At 40.5% G+C, this 22,742-nt stretch overlaps 1 long non-coding RNA gene across 1 annotated transcript; it reads right to left on the bottom strand.

Annotated features, from left to right (window-relative positions):
- Window positions 1–1,395: 1,395 nt before the first annotated feature.
- LOC118699496 (uncharacterized) lies at window positions 1,396–12,751 on the bottom strand. The gene is made up of 2 exons (XR_004982088.1): window positions 12,663–12,751; window positions 1,396–2,543 (listed from the first exon to the last, which is right to left on the bottom strand). It is a non-coding gene; the product is annotated as an uncharacterized LOC118699496 (long non-coding RNA).
- Between the last annotated feature and the right edge of the window lie 9,991 nt (window positions 12,752–22,742).

The following is a 22,742-nucleotide window of genomic DNA, read 5'->3' as shown; positions in this document are numbered from 1 at the left end:
CTATTTTAAGAGGTCTGGCAGGCTCTGCTGAGCTGCCTTTGAAGCAAGTGGGAATAGTACAAGAACCTTGCATTCCTTGAGGAATATACCATGGTATCTCTACAGTACAGAGGCTGCCAGTAATGGAAGCTGGAGCTGATATTGATACAAAAACTGCAACCATATGTCCCAGTTACAGAGAAAAGGGGTTGGGGCTTTAGAGGCTCTTTAATTTCATACCACCTTAATCATTGGTGGGGACAAAATTTCATCAGAAAGAACCAAGTGCCAGAAATTCACCTTCTTACCTGGCTCTCTCCAGAGAGAAAGTGTTGGGATCAGCTGGTGGCCCCAGCCTCCTCTCTGCCCCCAGCCCTCCCTCCACCCCTTCAAGCCCAGCAGAGTGTGTGCCCCCAGCACTGAGTCAAGCTGGGTGAGCACTGCTGAGCACAGCCAAGCACACTGGTCCAGAGAAACAGCAGGCAGCCCAACACAGGTGATCTAGCTACCAAGGGGATTGTTTTGTCCCAGTTCATTGTAGTTTGTTTAGGAGTTTTTTCAGACTTGGTGTCCAGGAAGGATTTTAAGCCATGAGAGCTCTTTCAATGTATTGCCTTTGTCTGTAAACCACATGAGCAGCGCTGCTTTTGGGAAGCCTCTTTTTCTGTTCCCAGTGGTGAATAACTTTTTGTGGGTGCCTGTCTCATTTATAAACTCTTTGCCATTAATACTGCACCAGCTATCACAAATTTAGTAAATTGTTATTCCAATTTATATTTTCTCCTCATTGTTCCTCCATTATTAGAATGGGCGGGGCAAAAGGGTGGGGCTTGTTTGAAATTTACTTCACTGCTAGTTGTTAAAACCAGCACACCATAGGAAATGCTGCAAGGAAATTAAAAGCAAATCCAGTGCCCCACTTTACACAAATACCATCTGCTAAGACTGGGACATCTTCAAAACAGCATTACTGTCAACCTCTCTGAACATACCATGGCTATCAATAGCAACTTGCAATTTAATTGATCTGGTGTGGATGTTAAGATGGCAACACGGAACTGCCTTAAGGATGTCATTCTGGTTTGCCTTATTAAAAAGTTTAAATATCAAGTTTGATCCTGGTGACATTTTTTCCTTCTTATCCCCTTATATGTCATAAGTTGGTTTAATGAATTGGATGAAGGTTTATGTCACTATGATATGTTGTTAATATCACCTTGTTGAAATACACAGACCACAGAAAGGCTTGGCAGGCAAGGAATAATTCTATTTTCTTGACTTACAGGCATTTCTTAAAAGATCATCAAGTAATCAGCCAGAAGCAAGTGAGGTGTTCTAACATGAGGGACTACTAGGGGATAGATGCAATGAAAAAATATCAAAAGACAGAAATAAAACTTCCGAGGGAAATGCAGGTTTAACCATAAAATTTCAAATAACACTTTAATGCATAAATTCTTTCTTCCAAATGAGTCACATTTCAAATTATTACACAGTTTGTTGAGAGGAAAGTGTTGTCCTGCTGTTCTCAGCTCATTTTCCTAACAGTCAAAGAAGTTGAGAAATGTTTGAACTGAGTCATCAAGATTCTGACCACCCCTGTTTCTGAGGCTTTGCTCTGCATTTTAAGGACTACATCATACATCATGATAGGCAAGAGGTGACAAATCACAGCAGAGAAGATATTATCTTCAGCAATACTTCAATATAACATTAAGAACAGTGATTTTACTTCTGTGCTTTACATTTCCCTGGCAAGACACAGGTAGTGAAAGGAGTCCTGCTGCTTTTATGGTACAGATTAATCCTGGTGTACAGATTGTTACAGCTGGTCAATCTCTCTTGATGGCATCAGCTTTGAATGGACACCACATTTAGGTCTGTACCTCAGTGTGATATAGGAGTCACTTCCATTAGCCAATGTGTGGGAAATCAAGTCTGTGATTTAAAAGAAATTAATATTTTTGCTTCATTCCCTAGCTCAGCTGGCAGATGATCACTTGGTTTGACAGATAAAGGAGCTGAGGTGCAGCTTGGTTATTAGCGCCTCTTCCAGCAGGAGCACGTTGTTAGGTGAGCTTGGCTGAAGTACAAAGCTTTCCAGCGGTAGGTAAAGCCTGTTGCCCCATTGTCCTGCTTTTGGCCAGGAGACAGAAGTTACTCTATACCACCTCAGGTCATTGCAGTGGCAGAGGGAAGGGACTCTTCGGACTTCTCTGTAGGTTTTGGTCAAACAAACTTGTCAGGTTGAGGGAAGACATCTGCCACAGTTTCATTGTCTTGGGATCCCCGGTGAGCATTTTTGCCTGTGAATCACCCTCTCTTTTGTATACTTTTAAAATTTATTTTATTTCTGTTACTTTTTGCTTTCTTATCTCATTGCTGTTGTCAGTAAATTGTTCTTACTCAACCTGTGATCTTCACCTTTTTACTTCCAATTCTCATCTCCATTCTGCTGGAGCAGGAAATGGGAGGAGAAGCAAGTGATAAGTGTGTGAATCCTTGTTGAAGATGCCATAGTTCAGAAGGAAGTTCTGCCATCTGTTGAGGTTTCCATGCTGGAGCTACAATTTCCAGTGGTAAGGAGAGAGGAGACAACAGGAGGATGGAAATAGAATGAGTCTAAACAAATACAAAATTATTTTTGTAAAGGATTCTCCTCTTTTAAAATATTGCAACTGTTCAGCAATTAAATCACAGAATCATAGAATATGTTGACTTGGAAGGGGCCATCAAGGATCATCAAGTCCTGCCCTGCAAAGCACCATCCCCAAGAATCACATTGTGTGCCCAGGAGTATTGTTCAAATCCTTCTTGAACTCTGTCAGATGAACAGAACTTCAAGTCTGTCAGGTATCCCCCAGACCAACTTCCCTGGGGACCCTGTGACAGTGCCCAACCACTCCCTGGGAGAAAAACCTTTAAACCTTTTTCTAATATCCAGCCTACACTTGCCCTGACACAACTTCAAGCCATTGCCTCAGGTCCTGTCACTGGTCACCACGGAGAAGAAATCAGTGCCTGCTCCTCCTCTTCCCTTCACGAGGAAGTTGTAACTGCAATGAGGTCTCCTCTCAGTCTCCTCTTCTCCAGCCTGAACAGCCAAGTGACCTCAACCACTCCTCATACTGCTTCTCCTTAAGTCCCTACTCCATCTTGGTTGCCCTCCTTTGGATGCTCTCTAATAGCTTAATGTCTTTGTCATAAAACTGCCCCCAGCACTCGAGGTGAGGCCGCCCCAGTGCAGAGCAGAGTGGAACAATTCCCTCCCTTGCTTGGCTGCTGATGCTGTGCCTGATGCACCCCAGGACACAGCTGGCCCTCCTGGCTGCCAGGGCACTGCTCACTCATGTTCAAACTTGCCCTTGACCAGGACCCCAGGTCCCTTTCCATGGCACTGCTCTCCATTTTCTCATTTCCAGGCAGTCCCTACACCCAGGGTTGTCCCATCTGAGATGCAGAATCCAGCACTTTCCCTTGTTGAACTTCATACAGGTGGTGATTGCTGTCCTGGGTTGACTATATGATGTTTTTATCCCCAGTCGTCTCATTCTGTTAATGCTGAATAATAAGTTTTGCACCTTTAAAGACATGTTCCGGAGAGTGAAGGGGGGGAGAGAAGAAGCAGCAGTTTGTTTTCAGACACTGCACTCACTCCTCCACATTCCCGCTCCTGACTGTTTGGACAGACAGTGGGACAGAGCTCTCTTTTGCTTTTAGTTAGTTTAGCTAGCTGAGGCAGAGAAGTTCCCTGGACTGTGGTTTTTTCCCTTTTCTTTGGACCTCTTGAAACCTGCTCTGGACTGAACACCCAGAGGAGCACTGGCAGCTGCACCTGTGGCCCACCGGGCCAGGCCTGGCCTGCGACATTTCCAGCACTGGACAGACTGATCAGAGACTGAGTGAGTGCAGCTGCAACCCGGGGAGGGAGGTTTTCTCAGTTTGTCATCTCTTTTGGAGCAGCAAAGGGTTTTATTCTTTAATATTGTTTAGGTTTTATTGTTTAATAAACAGTTATTTTCCACTTTTCTCCAAGGAGGTAGTTTCTCCCAGACCAGTTGCAGGGAGGGGCCAACTGAATCTCTTTTCCTACAGGAACCCCTTTGGGGATCGTCTCCCAAATTTGCTCTGAACCAGGACAATTGCCCAGCCCCATAATTTGTCAAGGTCTCTCTGCGGGGCCTTCTTGCCTTCAAGGGAGTCAGCAGCTTCTCCCAGTTCTGTATCATCTGCAAACTTGCTTAGTATCCCCTCCAGTCCTGTGTCCAGGTCATTTATGAAGATGTTGAAGAGCACAGGGCTGAGGATGAAGCCCTGTGGAACCCCACTAGTGACAGGTCACACCAGTCTGATGTCACCCCATTCACTGCAGCCCTTTGTGCCTGACCCATGAGCCAGCTGCTCACCCACCACATAATGTGTTTATCCAGCTGTGGGCTGGACATTTTCTCCAGAAGGGTCCTGTGCCAGAGAATACCAAAAGCTCCACTAAAATTCAAAAAGATCACATCAAATTCCTGGTTTCCCTTGATCAGCTGAGTGGATCACCCTTCCTAGAGGGAAATCAAGTTTGATAAGAAGGACTTTCCATTCATGAAGCCGTGCTGGTTGTGACCAATGACTGTGTTGTCTTTCAGGTGTTCTTCAATATCTACGACAATAATCTCCGTAATTTTACCAGGCCCTGAAGTGATGGTACTGAACTACTGGCAGGCCTGTAGTTTCTGGGGTCCTCTTTCCTGCCCTTCTTGAAAATTGTGACAACATTCATCAGCTTACAGTCAGCTAAGATTTTCCACAGACTGCCAAGATCTTTCAAAAATCAACGGGAGAGGTTTTGTGGTGACATCAACCAGATCTTTGAGGATTTTGGGATGGATCCCCTCAGGCCCTGTAGATTGGTAGGGATCCCCCTGGAGCAGCAGATCCTCCACAATGTCAGGGTCAGCTGAGTTGATCATTCTCACAGTAATGGTCGCCCAGCTGAGACCCTCTTGAATATTGAAGACAGACACAAAAACCACATTAAACATCTCTGCTTTGTTCATGTCCCTGTTTGTGTGATGACCACCCTCCTTCTGCAAGGGGACAATGTTATTTTCACACTGCCTTTTGCTATTAATATATTTGAAAAAACTCTTTTTATTGTCCCTCCACAGCTCTGGCTACTTTCAACACCAGCTGAGTCTTGGCCACACAAATTTTCGCTCTACAATGATGAGCAGCATCTCTGTATTCTTCCCATGTCACCTGACCTTGCTTCCACTGGGCATGTACCTTCCTTTTTGCCTTATCCAAGACAGCAGATCACTTTTCATTATGAAGAAAGTAATTTACAGTTCTGATTCTTAGTCTCAGGAACCTCAGCTTCTCCTGTTGGTGTTTTACACAAACTTCCTCATTATGCAATGAAGACCAAAAGAAAATTATTTGTTTTCATTCAAGGCAGCACCTAATTCTGTTTACAGTTTTTGTACTGACTTTAACACATCTAAGGAAACTGGTCTATTTACTGACAGTAAGAGAAGCTTTTATCCAAGCAGCATTTCTGTAATTAATATAAAAGGTGTGCCCAAACTTTTAGTCCAGTATCATTAAAAAGTGACTTGCAAATGTGATAGCTGCCATTTAAAGATTCTTAACTGGATATTGGTATTATTTTTCTCTGTGCTGTTCTTACGTTTGTCTCCTTGGGGCTCGATGTGTGTATGTGAGCATTTGTCTTTCCAAAAGAGAGAATTCAAAAATATAAACAACAGGGCCCAAGGATATTTATGTTTAGAATAAAAGGGTTTGTGGCACAGTTTATTCTTAAGTAACTCAGCAGCTGGCAGGAGCTCAGCAACAAGATGAATTCCCAGTTCTCTTGAAATCACTTGCTTTTTCAGGCAAGGTACCTTAGTGGAATTGGATCTAGATCAAATAACCACACCATATGGTTTTGCCATAAAGATCTGTCAATATTTGATAATAAAACACATAAAGATTACACTGTTTTACCCAAGATCTCATTAATCTGATTGAGAGCTATGTATTTAAATATCTTTGAACCTCTGAATCTAGAACACCAGCCTCGATCATAATATGTTGGTACAAGTGTTGAGTCACAGTGAGATGGCTGCATTTCAGTAAATCATGTTCTCCAGGGCATGTTAAAATCAATTACAGTTCCTCTGACAAACTTCAGGTTCCATTCAATACCTCTAAAGCAAACAAAAGCTATGTGAAGCATGGGACTGGCCAGACATCATTTTTACACTATAGGGAAAACAAACTGCCACCTTCAAGAACTATATAGGAGAAAGATCTAACTACAGCAATTTTCTGGCAGGAGCTTAGCACCATCAGCCCACCTCCTAAGCATCTCACCAAACCATAGGACATACATTACCAACAGGCCTTTGGATGAGGCAAATATGGTAATACAGGGACTTTCCTTATTCTCTCCAGGAGATTGGACAACCATTTCTTAAAATGAGAAAGTACTGACCTCTCTCAGAAGGAGCACAGTGTCTGTTTGAGCTCCATTCTGTGGGGACCCAAATTCACCATTGCTTCCCACCTGGAAAAGAAGCTGATGGTGCATGATTACCATTTGAACACAGATGCCTGAAAAGGGGAGGTTAAGCAAAAACACAGTGAACAGCCAGGACTGCTCCTCTGGCAGCTTCAGTGACTCTGTTCTTGTTCTGCCAACTTTTCTGGAGGCTGGCAGGAAGGACTGGACCACGTTCCCCAGCAGTGCCATCAGGGTTTGGTAGCTGGCCTGCTGGTAGGATGCCTTCCTCACGATCCAGGTGAGGTCCCACCTGGCTGTGCAGGAATGACATGCCTTAAATCCAGATATAACAAGTCCAGCAAGGATCTCTGAAGCTTGTTAATGGAAACAGAGACATAGTTGATAAGTAGAGGGCCTGGAATTTGGACAAAGCTGTACTGTTGCAGTTCAACAAATTATATGTTACCTGAACTGTTGAAGAGAAACTGTGTGCTCTTCTGGTGGCACAAAAGGGGGTTAAAATAAGCTAAATGATATAAAGTGTGCAGAGGACATGCTTACCCCTTCACTAAGCATGGCCTAGTGCTTCTTGCACCATTGCCATCTACAGTTGCATCACTGTAGACTTTAGCTCTTAGGAACACAGCTGTCTTCAGAAGGATTTGTCTGTGAGATTTTGGGAAGCGCTCCTGACTCTTCTTCTGGGTGCACAATACTTTCCCAGGTACAGGTTAGCAGCGGAAAACTTGGGAGAAGCAGGGATGCTTCTGGAATCTGTGCCACTGTCAGTTTGAAATATATGTGTAAGAGAGCATCTGGGCTTAGAAGCAACCAGAAAGACGAAAACAAGCCAGCAAACCACACAAGGGAAAGCTCTTGCACAGAATGAAAGGATGAAAACCACTGGATTGAAGACCAAAATTAATATTACAGATTTCAGTGGTTGTAGTTCCTTAATATAATACAACAGTGAAAACCTGCCATGAAATGCAGTCGTATTTTGGCAGTGAACCAACCTCTCACGCACTGTATCATATGCTGTCAGTGCAGAAAGAAGTACTGTGAGTCAAAGGGCTAATTGCTAGCAAAACCTGACAAGAGAAGGGACAGGGTAGCAGTAAGCAGTAGATTTCAGGCTGCAAGAAGACAAGTTATGATATCCTCTTCTTCACCCTCTTTCAACAGAAAGGAACTGGAATGTTTTGAAGATAAAAGAAAGGCAACTGGTCTAAAAGTGATGGGAAAGAGCTGTCTCCCCATACTGCACTTCATTAACCTGTGGAATTAGCTGCTGAAACATCTTCCTCAGGCTGACCAGAAAGACAGATTAAATATCATTAAAAATCTGAAATATTTCTACATCTAAATTAAAAAAATAAAGAAAAACCCACATATAAATAATGAGAGATGACAAAAATTATTTATGAAAATAATAAAAGCACTTCTGCCTTGGCATATAAACTGACATTCTAAGTAGGATACAAAAATTTCTTTTTATATTTGGTCATTGAGAAACTATGAGTTTTCCCGCACCTTTAGCTGAACCAACATCTCTAGTCACAGTCAGACATTAAATTTTGGGCTAAAAATAATATTAATACCAGCAATTCCATCTGATCTTCATCTGTTTCACTGAGTTTATCCTCTAAGATAAAAATTCTAAAAAAGTAAAAATACTACTCACAATTTCCTCAGGGTGAAACATTTCTTCCTAAGAGAACAAACAAGCATAGTCAGCTCAAGTCAGCATTAGGACAGTAGGTGCTTTTTTAATTTATGGTCACCTTAAATTTGCTAGAAGAAGAGAAGAGAATGGTACCTTAATGTTTCCTTAAAAGACATATGTAGTCCTAAAATAAAGATCTTAGGCTCAGTGTCCATATGAAAAGTTGAAGTCATTTAACTCAGTAAGTTTGAGCTTGCTATACCTGTACCAGTTCTTATTGTGCTTGCAGAGGCCTTCAATCAGCTGAGCTGTCTAAATAAACAAGAAAAATGAATATGATTACAAACCTAACACTAAATCACTTTTGGTTACCTATTGACATTAACAACTGCAGAGTCATATCTTCTCAACTGAGATGTTGTTGAACTGGGTCAGCCAACTTATATATGTTCTTCACCTTTTGAACTTTGAAGTAGCATGTCAGTTTATGACTGAATGTTTATTTCAATCATAAAGTGAGAAGCACATGGCTCAGCCAAAATACAATTTCAGGGCTGCAAGTTTCTTTCTAATTGAAAGAAACTACTAATTCTTTCAATTAAGTGCTAATTTTTCAATTAGCTGTCTAACAGGGGAATACATTTTCCTGTGATACATTGATAAACACCTCAAGCATAAGATGGAGATGAATGTTTTCTTCCTTAGAATGAGAAGATTGTGGAAAAGTTGCATGCCTTAATCTGCTAGCTATTCTCTTTCAAGGGCAGCCTCAGCACACTTAGTTCTCCTTGTTGCAAGGGCACACAGCAGGCTCATGTCCAGCTCACTGTTCACCTGCACCCTGCTTGTGCTAAGTCTGCTTGGTAAGCATGAGTGTATTATTCTAAACTGTTAGTGCTAAACATTCTTACCCATAGTTCCATTCAGGCAACTAAAATGGCAATCATCTGTGTCACTAAAAAAAAGAGAAATTGAGGATGGTAGGAAAAATGAAAAGGTGATACACTGAAACAGCTGGCAAATTCAGTCAGTAATTCTACAACATGGAGTTTGGACAGACCAATGACAGTTTAGACATCTGTTATGCAAGTTCTTATCCTTGGACAAATTGTAGAGATTTCCTTCTTATTCTGGAAAGCAGAGTGGATATGTGGGAGGATGTATTTCATTTCAGCCCAATTCCAAGAGAACTACCACAAGATGTGAAAGCACCAGAGGAAATACAGTCTCCTGCTAGCCTGGAATGTCATGTTGCAGAACAGCTAAATTGGTCAGAGGAATTGTGTCCTGTTTCTATTCAGAAAGGAAGACTAGACAAATAGATTGAGGCAGAGTTTTTGTTTTTCCTGACTTGTTTTTCTTGGGATACTTTGAACACAACTAGGTGAGGTGGAGCTGCTGGCCCAGTCCAACTGGAAGCATCTCAAAAGCTGCCCTGAGATTTTCTGATACCCTTTATAAAGGTCTGAAATATTTCCCCTTCCTTGTTCTTCTCCAGCACACCTGAAGATGCATCAACAGTTGAATATTCAACTCACTCCCTGCTGTTGGCAGGACTGCTATCCCTGTCCCTTTTCCTGCAGTATCTCTGAGCTGTGGAAAGGGAGACAAAATAATATCTAACATTTAGAAACAAATTTCAATGAGCATAAATGACTGCATACTACATTTGGGCCACCTTCCATGTGGCAGTAAACTTCTATAAGGGAAAACCAACAGGTTTGTACTATCATTGGGTCACTGCTAAGGATGAAAAAGCAAAGCCAGCTCTTCTTCCCAGTCCAGACTCCAGAGGTCCACTGCTTAAAAGATAACAAGATACCTATCACAACAGAGATAGGTATGTTCATGCTAGTCATACCCATGAACACATCTAATTTATCTAATTTTTCTTTTATCTTATGTAGATTTCATGTGTGATTTTTGATTGCCCTGCAAAATCTTTATAGTCTAGAGATTACATTATATTTTACCAGTTTTCCTTACAGCATTCTGGATGTGCTTCACTAGGCCTGAGTAGAGGATCAGTATCATCTCCCTCAACCTGCAATGCTCTTCCTAACACACCCCAGGGTCCCAATGGCCTTCTTGGCCCCCAGGACACACTGCTGGCTCATGGACAGCTTGTTGTCCGCCATGAACATGAAGGACCCCCAGGTGCTTCTGCACGGAGCTACTTCCCAGCAGGTCACCCCCAGCCTGTGCTGGTTGCTCCTCCCCAGGTGCAGGACCCTGCACTTGCCTCTGTTGAATTTCAGATGTTTCTTCTCTGCCCAGCTCTCTAGCATGTCCAGGTCTCACTGAATGGCAGCCCAGCCCTCTGGGGTATCGGTCACTCCTCCTGGCTCTGTGCTGCCAGGGAACTCGCTGAGGGTACACTCTGTCCCTCCCTCGCCTCCAGGTCACTGATGAATAAGTTGAACAAACTGAACCCAGAACTGACCCCTGAGGAGCCCCACCAGCTACAGGCCTCCAGCTACTCCCTGTGCCACTGGTCACAGTTCTCTGAGCTCAGTCATTCAGCCAGTTCCCAATTCACCCCGCTGTCCTCTCAGCTAGCCCACACTTCCTGAGCTACCATGAGCATGTTGGGGAAACAGTGTCAAAAGCCTTGCTGAAGACAAGATGTCCCCACAATTCACTTCTCCCCCGTCCATGCAAACCAAATGTAGTTTTGACAAAGCTTTCATTCAGAGACTTTTTTCCTGAGTTGAAACCAAATTAGAAAAAACTCAGGAGAAGGATATGGAATTGTTTGATAGCTGGTTTTGTATTGCACATTTCTATTCCTGTCCAGCTCTGTTCTGCTCCAAAGAATTTCTCATGCCTTGATCTGTACAGATATTCAGGTCACAAGCTATGTCCTCCTTTTGCCATTCACTGTTGTGAAATACTTCTCTTTCCTGGAGAAAATTACATTCAGATGGTGCCACAGTACCTATCTTAGTGGAATTAATGTATCAACATGTTGTTGTTGTTATTGTTATGACTAATGATTTATAATTCTTACAATTATAATTAAAAACAATAACTAATTGCTACTAACAACTGCTTACCAAGTTGCTTCACTTTGGATTTGCATGGAAGGGAGATCTTAACCCACGCCTTGTCCCTGATTACAAATTCGCACTCCAGTCTGTAGCATGATAAGCCACCATTTGGAAGGTGGAAATTTCTTGGCTAGCAAGTAAGAAACTGCGCTAGAAGGATGTGTACACTTTTGAGAGGAATACACAGGCTGCTCACATGAAAGCAACCAAAACCTCATGAGCTCAAAATGAATTAGTGCATGGAGAGTTGTTGATTTCTGCCCCCAGACTACAGCTGACCTAGGGTTTCCACAATCTCAAATTGCATCCCAGAGTAAAAAAACCTGCACATGGTACCTATGTCTGGGGAGCAGTGTTAGGCAGAGTGCTGTATGTCTGCAGCACTTACACAATCTGAAATGTGAAAGCAGGCATTTGCAAACCCCACCGGTTTTTCTATTCCTCATAAGAGGAAAAGAAAAAATACATGATCATTCCAAACAGCTTAATATTTTTAGACAATCAAGTTGTTCTTTCAAGGTTCACTTGGAATTCTACTCCTATACATTATAGCAGCTTTTTTCTGACACTTCTGTTAAAATCTAAAGACAGCTCCTATCCAAGAATAATTTCAGTTTCTGAGTTACAGACATTTTCTCTACACAGTAGAGCAATGAATCAAAGTATTTAAATTCAGACTGCTGTAATATTTCACAGTCCTGCCAGAGACAGAAGCACAGTAGCCAAACTGTAAACAGCTCTGTCTCCTTGCAGTCCTGTTAAACATCATACAAGCACCTACATCTCTCTAACATTGGAGCCCATAGAACAAACCACAGATGTAAACCTAAGGTGTGCATAAGCATTTCAGGACTGAAATTTGGTGACTTAACTTTAGAAGTGTATATATTTCAGGTGAGGTCTTGAGCATCATGAAGAAGCAATTCTTTGAAAGTATTTTTCCTTCAAAGGAAAATAAAAGACACTTTATTTTTCCTTTTTACTCCTCTTTCTTAAGTTACCAAACAAAGAAGGTATAGCAACACCGGACTATTTGGAAATCTAGGCCAGGAAAATCTATTGGACAGCTTAGCTGCTTTCTGAATTCCACTTCTTCCAATTATTATTATTATTATTATTATTATTATTATTATTATTATTATTATTATTTAATCTGGGCAAGTAGCTGAATGGGGATCTTAACAAGTTAATTTCCAAATATTCTTAAGAGAACAGATAGCTCATGGAATATTTTTATCCTGGAAACTGATCAATTTTACTTCACTGTAACAATTTACTAAAAAAATATGACAGAAAACTTTGCCTGACAAATTTAATTATAGTCTTTTTTCTGAGAAGAAGATGTTTTTTATATCACCTACCTGCAGTTTTGCTACTGCACATAGGAAGGACCACCCCAGTGTGCCTTACCCATGGATAGAAACAAATCTTTGTGTAACAGAATATGGTTTGATTGCACTCTACTTACCTGCAGCTAAGTATGTCTTCCTACAAGCCATCTTCAATCTCTGGGTTGATATCTGCATGGAAAAAACCCAATATTATTCTTCCTGTCCTTTGTGCTTTCAAAGACTGTAGCCTCTTAATACTTTCAGCACTATTCATCTCTGCAGCAAGTAACTTCTCTATTCCAGTCTCAGGTTTTGTCTGAATCACACGTTTACTTACCTCCAGATGTTTGCAGTGTCATGAGCACCATGTCAAATTTGAGTTCTGCATTACAGACCAGCCAGAAATTATTTAGGTTTTGCCCACTCTTCAATGTTTAATCAGTTGCATTATCAGTCACACCCACGTCATTATGACTCAAAAGTGTCTCCCACTCAGAACCAAAACTGTTTTAGAAGGAACCCAGGAAAACAAACATGATCCAAACAAATCTGAACAAGTATCTCTCTGCATGTATTAGGGAAATCCATTAAGTAAAGGTATGTCACACTTCCATGTGAAAGCTGAGCAAAACATCTTCTAGCAAAACCTCCAGCATGGAGCTACAGCATATGTTAGGAATCCTTTTCATCTCAACAAAACAGGCTGATTTTGCAGGTAATGTTTTCATCTGACATTTTTCCCACTCAAGATGTAAAAAAAGCTACATTATTTTGCTACAGTAGCTGTCAACATCAGAACATTTTCTCATTTTTGCTTTGAATTCTCCTGAAATTTTGACTGTTTTTAACTAGATAAAGTACAGGTCCTTTTAAAACTATATGCTGGTATTTATCATTTTCTAAATAGACCTTCTCATGGAATTTTGCAGTACTATATTGAGACTGACATAAGAGCTTGACAGGTCAGTATAATTAGTTTATGTGGATCAGCTTAAATTGGATTTCCCCATTGCCATTGTTGGTCCAGTAACATTCATGGGAGAAGATACTTTGAACTAGACTCAATTCAGGCTGACCAGCATCCTGAGCACTGTGGCTGCATTCAAACATCTTAAAGAAAGGCATTAACATTAAATTAAGAGTGAAGGCTCTGTAGCTACTTCCAAAGTGACATGATTAGAGGGCCACCTTTCTTTTGTGGTTTTTCTCAAATCCCTTGAAGCCCCATGAATGGAACACAGTACAAAAGCACCCCAGGCAGATATCTAGCCATGCCAGTTTCATCATGGTCCCATGCTCACATGGCCCTGCTTTTTGGAGAGCTATAGGGCTGTGAATTAGTGCATCTGCACTGTTTATCCACCTTGAGGAACTGACATGATGGAAGAGCACAGCCCTGGTGCACTCTTGAGGTATGTCTCTGCCAAGGGACCACTCCTCATGTCAAGAAGTATGGAACAGGTTAAGTGACCACATTTTCATCCTCAAATACTCTTTGTAGGAGCTGGGATCATAGAATCACAGAATTATATGGATTGGAAGGGACCTTAAAGATCATATAGTTCCATGCCCCTGCCAGGGCCAGGGCCAGCTTCCATCCAGCGACAAAATGGTTTGACCAAAGCACAGACTAACCTGTCATGAAGAGCAGATTGCTAGCATCAGGTCTATGTGGAAACAGGTGGAAAGGAGTACTTTTTTTGGAGAGTGTAAGAGGAAATGATTAAACAACAGAGCTCTTGAATGTAAGAGGAGATGCAAGAAAGAAATGCTCATTGGCATAATGAAGGAGAACACTTTTGCCCTCAAGAGCTCTACAAATGAAGGAAACAGCTTGGACCTAGATTCATCATGACCAGGACAGCAGACATAATAATTTGCTTGCTTAATAACTTTAAAAGTTCAATTTAATCTTATTTTCTCATGATTTCCTGCTCATGATCCTACTATCAGTTAGGTATACCTCTGACTCAGTAAAATAGTATTGCCATTGCAGAAATATTTAAGAAACATCATTCTTTCCCTTCAGGTTCAGACAGTTAAAATTGCCTCTAAACAAAATGTAAATGTACCCTGAAGTCTTGGCCAGGAGATTTGGTCTGTTTGGTAAAATACAGATTCTTATCACTCTGTTTAAGTGTGGATAAACTGCATTCTCTCTGCAAAAATCCCAGGTCCTGCTAGGAGCTAGGATTTGTTCCCCTCCCTGTGGACAGTGATGGACACTGCACCTATTATTTTTGCAGGGCAGAAATGTGCCTTTTGGTGAATAACAAACCCAAAAAGAATCCCATCTGTTCGTTTTTTTAAATCCATCACTCTATTAATAGCGCTAAAGGAAACATTTTCCTGGTGGTTGCGAAAAGAGGTTTTAAACTTTACAGGGAACACAAAATAGCTCCATTTCATTTTCCAGTGAACAGAAAGCATTTCAAATTCTAAGTTCACTGGAATTGTCAGTCATGTCTTTTCTGCTCTTTGAGTCTGCATGCATTAACATGGACAGCAATATCTCCCTGTTATTCCCCTCTTCCTTGTCTCCCTGTGTGCCAAGGTTTGACAGGAGCCAGAAAACAGGGCTCAAGAATGAAACTTGGTCCTTTGGTGCCAGCAAGGCTCTGAAAATACAAAAGAAGACCCTGATACAAGTGTCTTAAACTGTGTAGCATGTGTATTGCCAAGGAAACAGTCAAGTCCCATGGGAATAACTATGAACAAGAACAGAGTCAGGCCTAATTTATGTCAATCTGTGCATGAATGTTTGCTCCAAGAATAACAAGAGCAAGACAGCAAATCTTTCAAGCAGTTACATCAATTTCCTGCAATAATCTGAAGATCTGGATGCTGTGGTTACAACATAAGAACCCAACAGCAAACTGCTAGACCCACCCCCTGTTAAGAAACAGGCTGTCTTGACAACTACACATCTCTCTGAGGCAAGGTAAAGAGAGGCGGCACCTCATTCGCCAGGTCAACTACCCCCTCGGAAACACTGGGACACACTACTGTCACAGATAGAAGACTCAACCTGCAAATGCAGGATGAAGATATTGGTGCTCTCTGCTGCTGCAGTGTATGAGTGTATGAGCTCAGTTCCATGAAAATCCTTATCACCATGAAAATCCTCAGCCACATCTCTTGCTGCAGCCCACTGCAATTCAGCCGATTTTCCTTGTGCTAGGTGAAGGACACACGCACGTTTACAATTGCTCAAGCCTGACAGTTTTTAAGTATGTTTTTTAAGGATGCATTTCAGCTGATATGTTCTTAGGCCTGGCTGACTGTTTCATTGCATAAATGTTTATGTGAGCAGAAGAGTGGGAACTGGAATACTAGGGTGGGAGTTTCCCTTTGAGCACCAATGTGGGCATACGCAATTTTAAAGTGACAGAAAACCACTGTGGTTTGTTTTTTTTTTTTTAGGGAAAGCAACACATAGAAAAGAAGACATCCTCTTACTATATATAACCTTGAAAATCAGACCATGTCCCTGAGGTTCCTAAATGAAAACTAAGTTCTTCAGAAAACCACTTCCCGTTTCTTTTCCATTCTCTTCCCTTTAGTAAGCATAACAACAAAACAAAGTAAGATCAAAGCTGAGTCCTTGGCAGTTGGGCAATATTACAACAGAACACAAAACTAAGTAATACAGGTTCCAACCTTGTTGTCTCTGTGACTGTGATCCTTGTTTGTGGCTTAAGAATCTGGATGCCAGATTTCTGAGGGTTTTAAAGATAAACAATGAAGCGCAACAAGGAAGTAAACATGCAATAAAGAAAAGCTGTTATGGGTGAAACCTTACCCGATTAATTAGCATAACTAAGAAAATTTATCTCTACCCCTCCTGAAAATACATTTATATAGGTATACAATTATTCTCTGCTGCTGCCTGTCAAAAAATGTCAGGATTGAACGTCAAAAAATGACAGAAATGCCTCTCAAAAAAGGCAGCTGGGATGTGGCTTCTAAGGGAAAGAAATTTTACTGTAAATCTTCCTTTCTTCTTTGGGTGATTGCAGAGTCTGTTTTTTCCTGTAAGATGCTAACATGACTTTGCAAGCTCATTCCTCCAAATCCTTAAGCAAAAATTTGAGTTTATGATTCCAAGTTTCCTTACTCAACAGTGCATGTGAGCAGTTGTTGCTGGCAAAGAGGCCTGTGTGGGCTTTCAGTGAAAAGTTCATTAAGTGCTTTTTGGATAGAGAAGGATTAATGGACTGAGACTCCAAAGGTGAGTACAGATAAAACAGTTCCTACATTTAGCAAGTCTTTTAAATAAATTCTCACACTTTTCCCTTTGGGTCCCATCCATCTTTTAGGTGCAGGAGAAAGTGATCACATGTACTTGTTGAGATTCTCATTCTTCAAGTCCCCCCAAACCTCAGCTTTGCTCTTCGCTGGAGTACCCGTCTAGTTCAGCCTTTCCAGAAAGCTTTATCTGCCAATGAATCTCAGAGCAGACCTCTGCAGTTCCTGACCCATCAGAATCAAACTGCTCCCAACCTACTTACCAATATATTGTTACCTTTGTTTCTTGATAGAAGAAGTGTTTGATACAGTCAGAAAATACTAAAAAGTGGCAAAAAGCTCTATCTTCTGGAATATAGAGAAAATAGAGTTTATCTGTAAATGCATCTGTGAACCATTCTTCCCTTTTCATTGCTAGCACACATTTTGTATAAAACCTACAGGTCTATGCTTTGTCACATGGATACAAGCACACTGGGCTTTTCAGGTTTTGTGGGGGTTGTTTTTTGGACTGCATAGTGTGACTATTGTGTTTAATGCACAGCCTCTGGATTCTTCATAGCAAGTGGAAAATACCAGGTTTCCATCCACCTTAAAATATTTCCAAACCCTGAGACAAGAGAGCTTGAGATCATCAGATAGTAACATCCTTGTATGAAGGCTTGACCATCCCAACTGCTGATGACAGAAATCTGCAAATCAGTGACAGCCTTAGACATCATTACATATATTTTCTTTCTCTCTTTTTCTTTTTCTTTACTAAGTCCAGAGGGCTTTTTGAACCAGTCTGAAAACTAGCTCAACTCAGGGGAAGCTTCCTGTTATTTTCAAGAGATTTTTTTCCCCCATGATGAAACAGACATGTCCAAAGATGCCCTTCCCATTTCCAGTATTTTTGGATCCGTTCAATTGTGTTATCCTGAGCTGCCCTTCTGTCCTTCTGTACACACGTGGGAAAATAATTACATTTTCAGCACCTTCAGTTGTCAAAATTTGTTTAGGTTTTCTTTAATTCTGCTATGAGAAGCTGACTTTGTTTGAATGCCACCAGACTTATGCTGAGATCAACAACCACTTGTATATGGATTTCCTCCCCAGTGCTCATTTCTTTTTCTTGAACAAAACAATTCTAAGATTGGAATGTAAAGCACATAAGAAGAGTCAAACTGGATCATACCAAAGACCCATGTCTTGTCCTGATTCCCACCCATGTACAAAGCCACATACTTCAGGATCTGTGCAAGGTCAGAACAGACCTGCAATTATACTGCTCCAGAATATTATCACAGTTGTTAAGTTTTGTTGCTCTGGAAACATCATAAGCCACATGCATCTCTCTGTGAATTAACCACCCTCCAGGTGGAACAGGATGAATTGTTTTCCATGAATTTGTCCTGTTTCCTTCTGAATCTGGGTAAAATTAAGCTTGCAAAGTTTTTGGAGGAAGGAGGCCCACAGCTCACCCCTACATATTATGTGAAGAGCCATGTCCTTTCCTTTGTTATGAACGTGTTACCCCTTGTTCTAATTTGGGTTTCCTTAATCCTTCTAGCGTAAGAAACATTAATTTCCTTTTTTACTTTCTCTGTTCCTCTCAGGATAGACCTCAGTTGTATTCCTGTCAGTAATCTCTCTGCTTAAACAATCCTGCTTTGTTCCACAGCATCAAAATCCCAGTGTTATGCACATATAAATAACCACAGGGCCCTAATACCAGTTGGAGATTCTAAAAGCTACAATAGGACAAATACTACAGATGGAAAAACTGAAAAAAATCAAAAGGAAATCTGACTAAATAAAATCAAACATTGTTTAAAAATAATATTACAAATAACTGAAGGAAGCAAAAAATATGGAGAGCATGCTTTTCTACAACCTTCCCTTCAATGCAAGGCAAAGATCACTCAGTTTCCATTTGCATTTCAAAGACCTATTTTCAGAAAAAATGTGTGAGGATGGCTGCAGATCAGAGAAGACATTGATGTTTTTCTACTTTACCAAAACGTCTGGTCATTGTGACAAAAAATCACCTATGTACAGCTAAGCTTCAATAGAAAAGCTGACACTGTTCTAGGCTGAATGCATCAGCCTTAAGTGTCCCACTTTTCTCATATAGTGCACTATGTGGGATTTGAAGCACCTTGGAAACAGAAAAAAGTGAATCTCATTAATCATAAAATCCTCTTATGACTGGACTGACAGCTACTGTGAGAAATGTCAGCTTCACGCGACACAGACACAGAGAAGAAGCTTGTAATGGAAAATCTGCCTCATCTGTAACTAGAACATCATGAATTAGAGGCAGTAATTGGCCTTACAAGCAGAGAATAATGTCATCATTATTCTTGGTACTTGTCACTTTAAATCATGGTATTAGATGATGGCTCTAAGATGTTCACAGCTAAAAATTTCTGGCTTCAGTCCATGTGAAGAAGTTATCCCCTGTCTGTTTGAAGAGGAAACTGCAAACAGCCACCTCTATATAGGATCTCTATCTGGAGTGCAATTTCACTGTGAGAAACTGTCATGCTCTAACTATGGCTAAGCATACTATGAAGTCAACATGAAACCCTGTGCACTATGAGTTTTTGATCTTTTAAAGGATGATAACCTTAATTTTCCAGTTAGATTTTTACACACTGAGAATAGGCCCTATTACCTGGAAGAACAGAAAATCTATCCAATCAAACAAAATTTTCTTTGTACAAGACCAACACTTCAAATAATTCAAATTCTTAACCTGACAGAAGGAAAAGTGAAGAAGTGCTTAAATTAAACTTTGTTAGCATCTCCAGTATTTCTACTGTGTGAAGCCTTCTACATCTGTGGCACCTGAGCTGCTCCAAACTCTGTAAACTGAAAAAGCTTATGTTATATTTTTTTATTTCATTAGAACATACACTAGTGATACAGGAACTGTTGAGTGAACTCACAAGGCCTGTTTACAGCAGCATTCATATTAAATGAGCATACATTTCTTCTTGCACAGGAATATACTCTCTGATTTGGGGCAGCAAAGACTTCTGCATTGATACAAAACACCAGAAAATGTCTACTTTAGGCAGATGTACACAGCAAATGGCAGGACCTCTAGAGTAAATATAACTCACTTCTGCAGAAAGTGGCTTAAACTCCTGATATTAACTAAGAATTTAGCTACAGAAATCAATCTAATGTTGGCCTCTTGTACAGTAATGGATATCCAGCTGATATCATCCTCACTTTAAAGCTAACTTCTAAACTCTCTGGGCATGTGTCTCAAATTAGTGTATTTTTTCTTTGTTTTTCTCTGACGCCCCTCATTAAACTGGGTCTGGACAAACTATCCAAATACAACTGTTCATCCTGAAAAGAGTCCAGATCCACACAGATACAGGCAGGATGCATTTAAATTTGCCTGAAAAAAAAATTAATGGGAATTAACAATATAATTAGACCAGGATAGTGGAAATTTAATTTAGAATAAATTTAGGTGGTCAAGACTAGGGTAGCACTTACCAAATGTTTCCTGTGATGCTTGGATAAATCTTATGTGTCCAGTGGGTGCAAACTTTTTTATCTCTAAAAGAGAAAAAAAAATGTTTGCTGTGGTGCTTGGATAAATCTTATTTGTCCAGTGGGTGCAAACTTTTTTATCGCTATTCTCCTTACCATCTTTTGTTTGGCCTGGCCCAAAGCACTTCAATTCTGGGTTGCTGATGTTTTTTTCTTTAACTATTTCCTGCCCTGTTAGTTTTCAAGTACTTTGGAAATAGATGTCATCTCTTAGTAAGAGGACTATGTCTGCTATCTTCCTTAGAATCTAAAGCCAATGAACTGAATCATCATGGTTTTCCTGGAATTGCCAGGTACAGAGGATATAGATAATTCCTTGAACTACCTGCAGGAAATTTGCTGTGTGAATTTTCAAAGATGATGAGAAACATATTACTACTCTCTAGTCTCATCAGACTAGCCATAATAAATTAGATAATATAGAAAACTATCTTCCACTACTATCTTCTGATAGCATCATTTTTTTTCTGACAGGAAATAATACCTATTTATTACCAATGGACTATTACCTGACAATCTATGCTCATTTAGTTCAGATGAAGTTTTCCTATGTCCTAACAAGGCCAAACAGCACCTATTTTCAAACTAAGTGATCTTCTTTCAGCGGTGAAGTAGCTGAAATCCAAGCAAGTCTGTACATAAAGAACTGAGAATATAACATAAAAGTGGATGAGAGGATTTAATAACAGTTACCATCACAGTTACCAAATAATGAGTTCATTTAAAATCTAATTGTGTTCCATAAATAATAGGGAATCAAAAATGGGTTTGTGTAACTTCCTTGCTTTTGTACTTTAATGGTTTTCCTCGCTGAAATAAAAGGACTCCCTGTCTGATGAAATGTAATTAACCACAAGGAAAATATGGGTTTTTTTCAAATTCCAGAGAGTTGCCACTTAAGAGAAAATGAAAAAGACTTCTGGCTAGCATTATAATGAATTTCATTAAAATCAAAGCAAGATAGAGCTGCACTGCACTGTGCTAGAGATCTCATCTCCAAGGCAGGCTCTGGCCAAGCCAACGACAAATACAGTTAAGAGGTTTTTGCTGGAATAAAGAGAAAATGTCACTGGCCAGGCAGGCTTGTTAAAGCAATGTAAGAGGAGACAGTGGCAGGACAGGCAGCACTGTGGTACTTTCAGTCTGCTCCACTGTGTGACTTCTCTTAAGCACTTACAAAACAGTGACTTAAATGCACAGCACATCTTCCTGTAGCGATGATTGGTGTGTACTCCAGAAAAGAGACAAAAAGGTATAAATGAAGTAATTTTTTTATTGTGTTTCCTTTTATCTGAACAGTGTCTACAGTGGGTCAGACACTATCTAAATTTGGCCTGCAAACATACAATATTTCTTTCACTTTGGGAGAATTTGTGGTATGATAAGAAGGTTAGAATTGGAGCACCCAGTTACTGTAGGCTCCTATGGAAGCCAAGATTGTCAAACCTGAATTCCTGAGATAGCATTACTATCTATATAGTTAAAAGAAGAGTAATTTGTCACATTTCTGCAAGTCTTGCCATTTGAGATTGCATAGCCGCAAACTGGAAAAATAAATCTATTTCCCAGATGAAACTGCATTCTCCAAATTCCTTACTGAATGCATTTCCAGCAATGAAAATGTATTTTACAGCTGAAGTATAAACATCATTTCAAATAGAGGAGACAAAGTTGGAAGGTTTCGTCCCTGAAAGTACACTCTATAGTGTAAGGAACCAAGGAAATGCTAAAACCCAGTCCACCTCAGCATCTTAAGGAAGTAGTCTACTTGGAAAAAAATTACTCTTCAGGATCTAGGGTGAGAGGTGAGGAAGCTGAAATACAGACTCACAGCATGACTTAAATGTAGCCATGGACAGAGGCATAGTGTCAGTTCAACATCAGAGAATTTTCCTTCTATAAGCTTTTGCCTGTTTTTCTCACCTGAAAATGTTCCAACTAGGGCGACAGGTAACATAAGTAAAAGAGATGCCTTTTATATTGGCTGCCTTCATATTATGCTGCTTTGCTGGTGATTTTGTAAAAGGCTGAGGATATTCTGCTATAATGCCCTTGTCAGAAAAGCTATGGGAAATCCAGTCATGGACAGAACAGGGGTTTGTGGAAAAAAGAGCTCTTTGCTAGCATTCTTGAAAGAACATGCACATTACTGTCACTGAAAATAGTTTACCCTTCTTTTCATCTTCCTCTGTGGGCTCCCATCTCTTTGTGAAGCTAAATATAAGCTGCCTAGCTTTGCTCTTGCACACCTCTCAAAGCCTGCTCATGCCCTACTATTTACCTCATGAAGTACCTTGAGAATTGTGGCAGCTTCTCAGTACCCTTCAAAATTTCATTGTAGGAGGATTTCTAAGGATTGTTAAGACTGAGACTAGTCAGATGAGGACATTCATCCCATCTGCAATTATTAACAT

Source organism: Molothrus ater, chromosome Z (genome assembly GCF_012460135.2).
Source record: "Molothrus ater isolate BHLD 08-10-18 breed brown headed cowbird chromosome Z, BPBGC_Mater_1.1, whole genome shotgun sequence".
NCBI classification, from domain to species: domain Eukaryota; kingdom Metazoa; phylum Chordata; class Aves; order Passeriformes; family Icteridae; genus Molothrus; species Molothrus ater.
The sequence above is the reverse complement of the archived record's forward strand: the minus strand, read 5'-3'. Positions and strand labels throughout refer to the sequence as shown.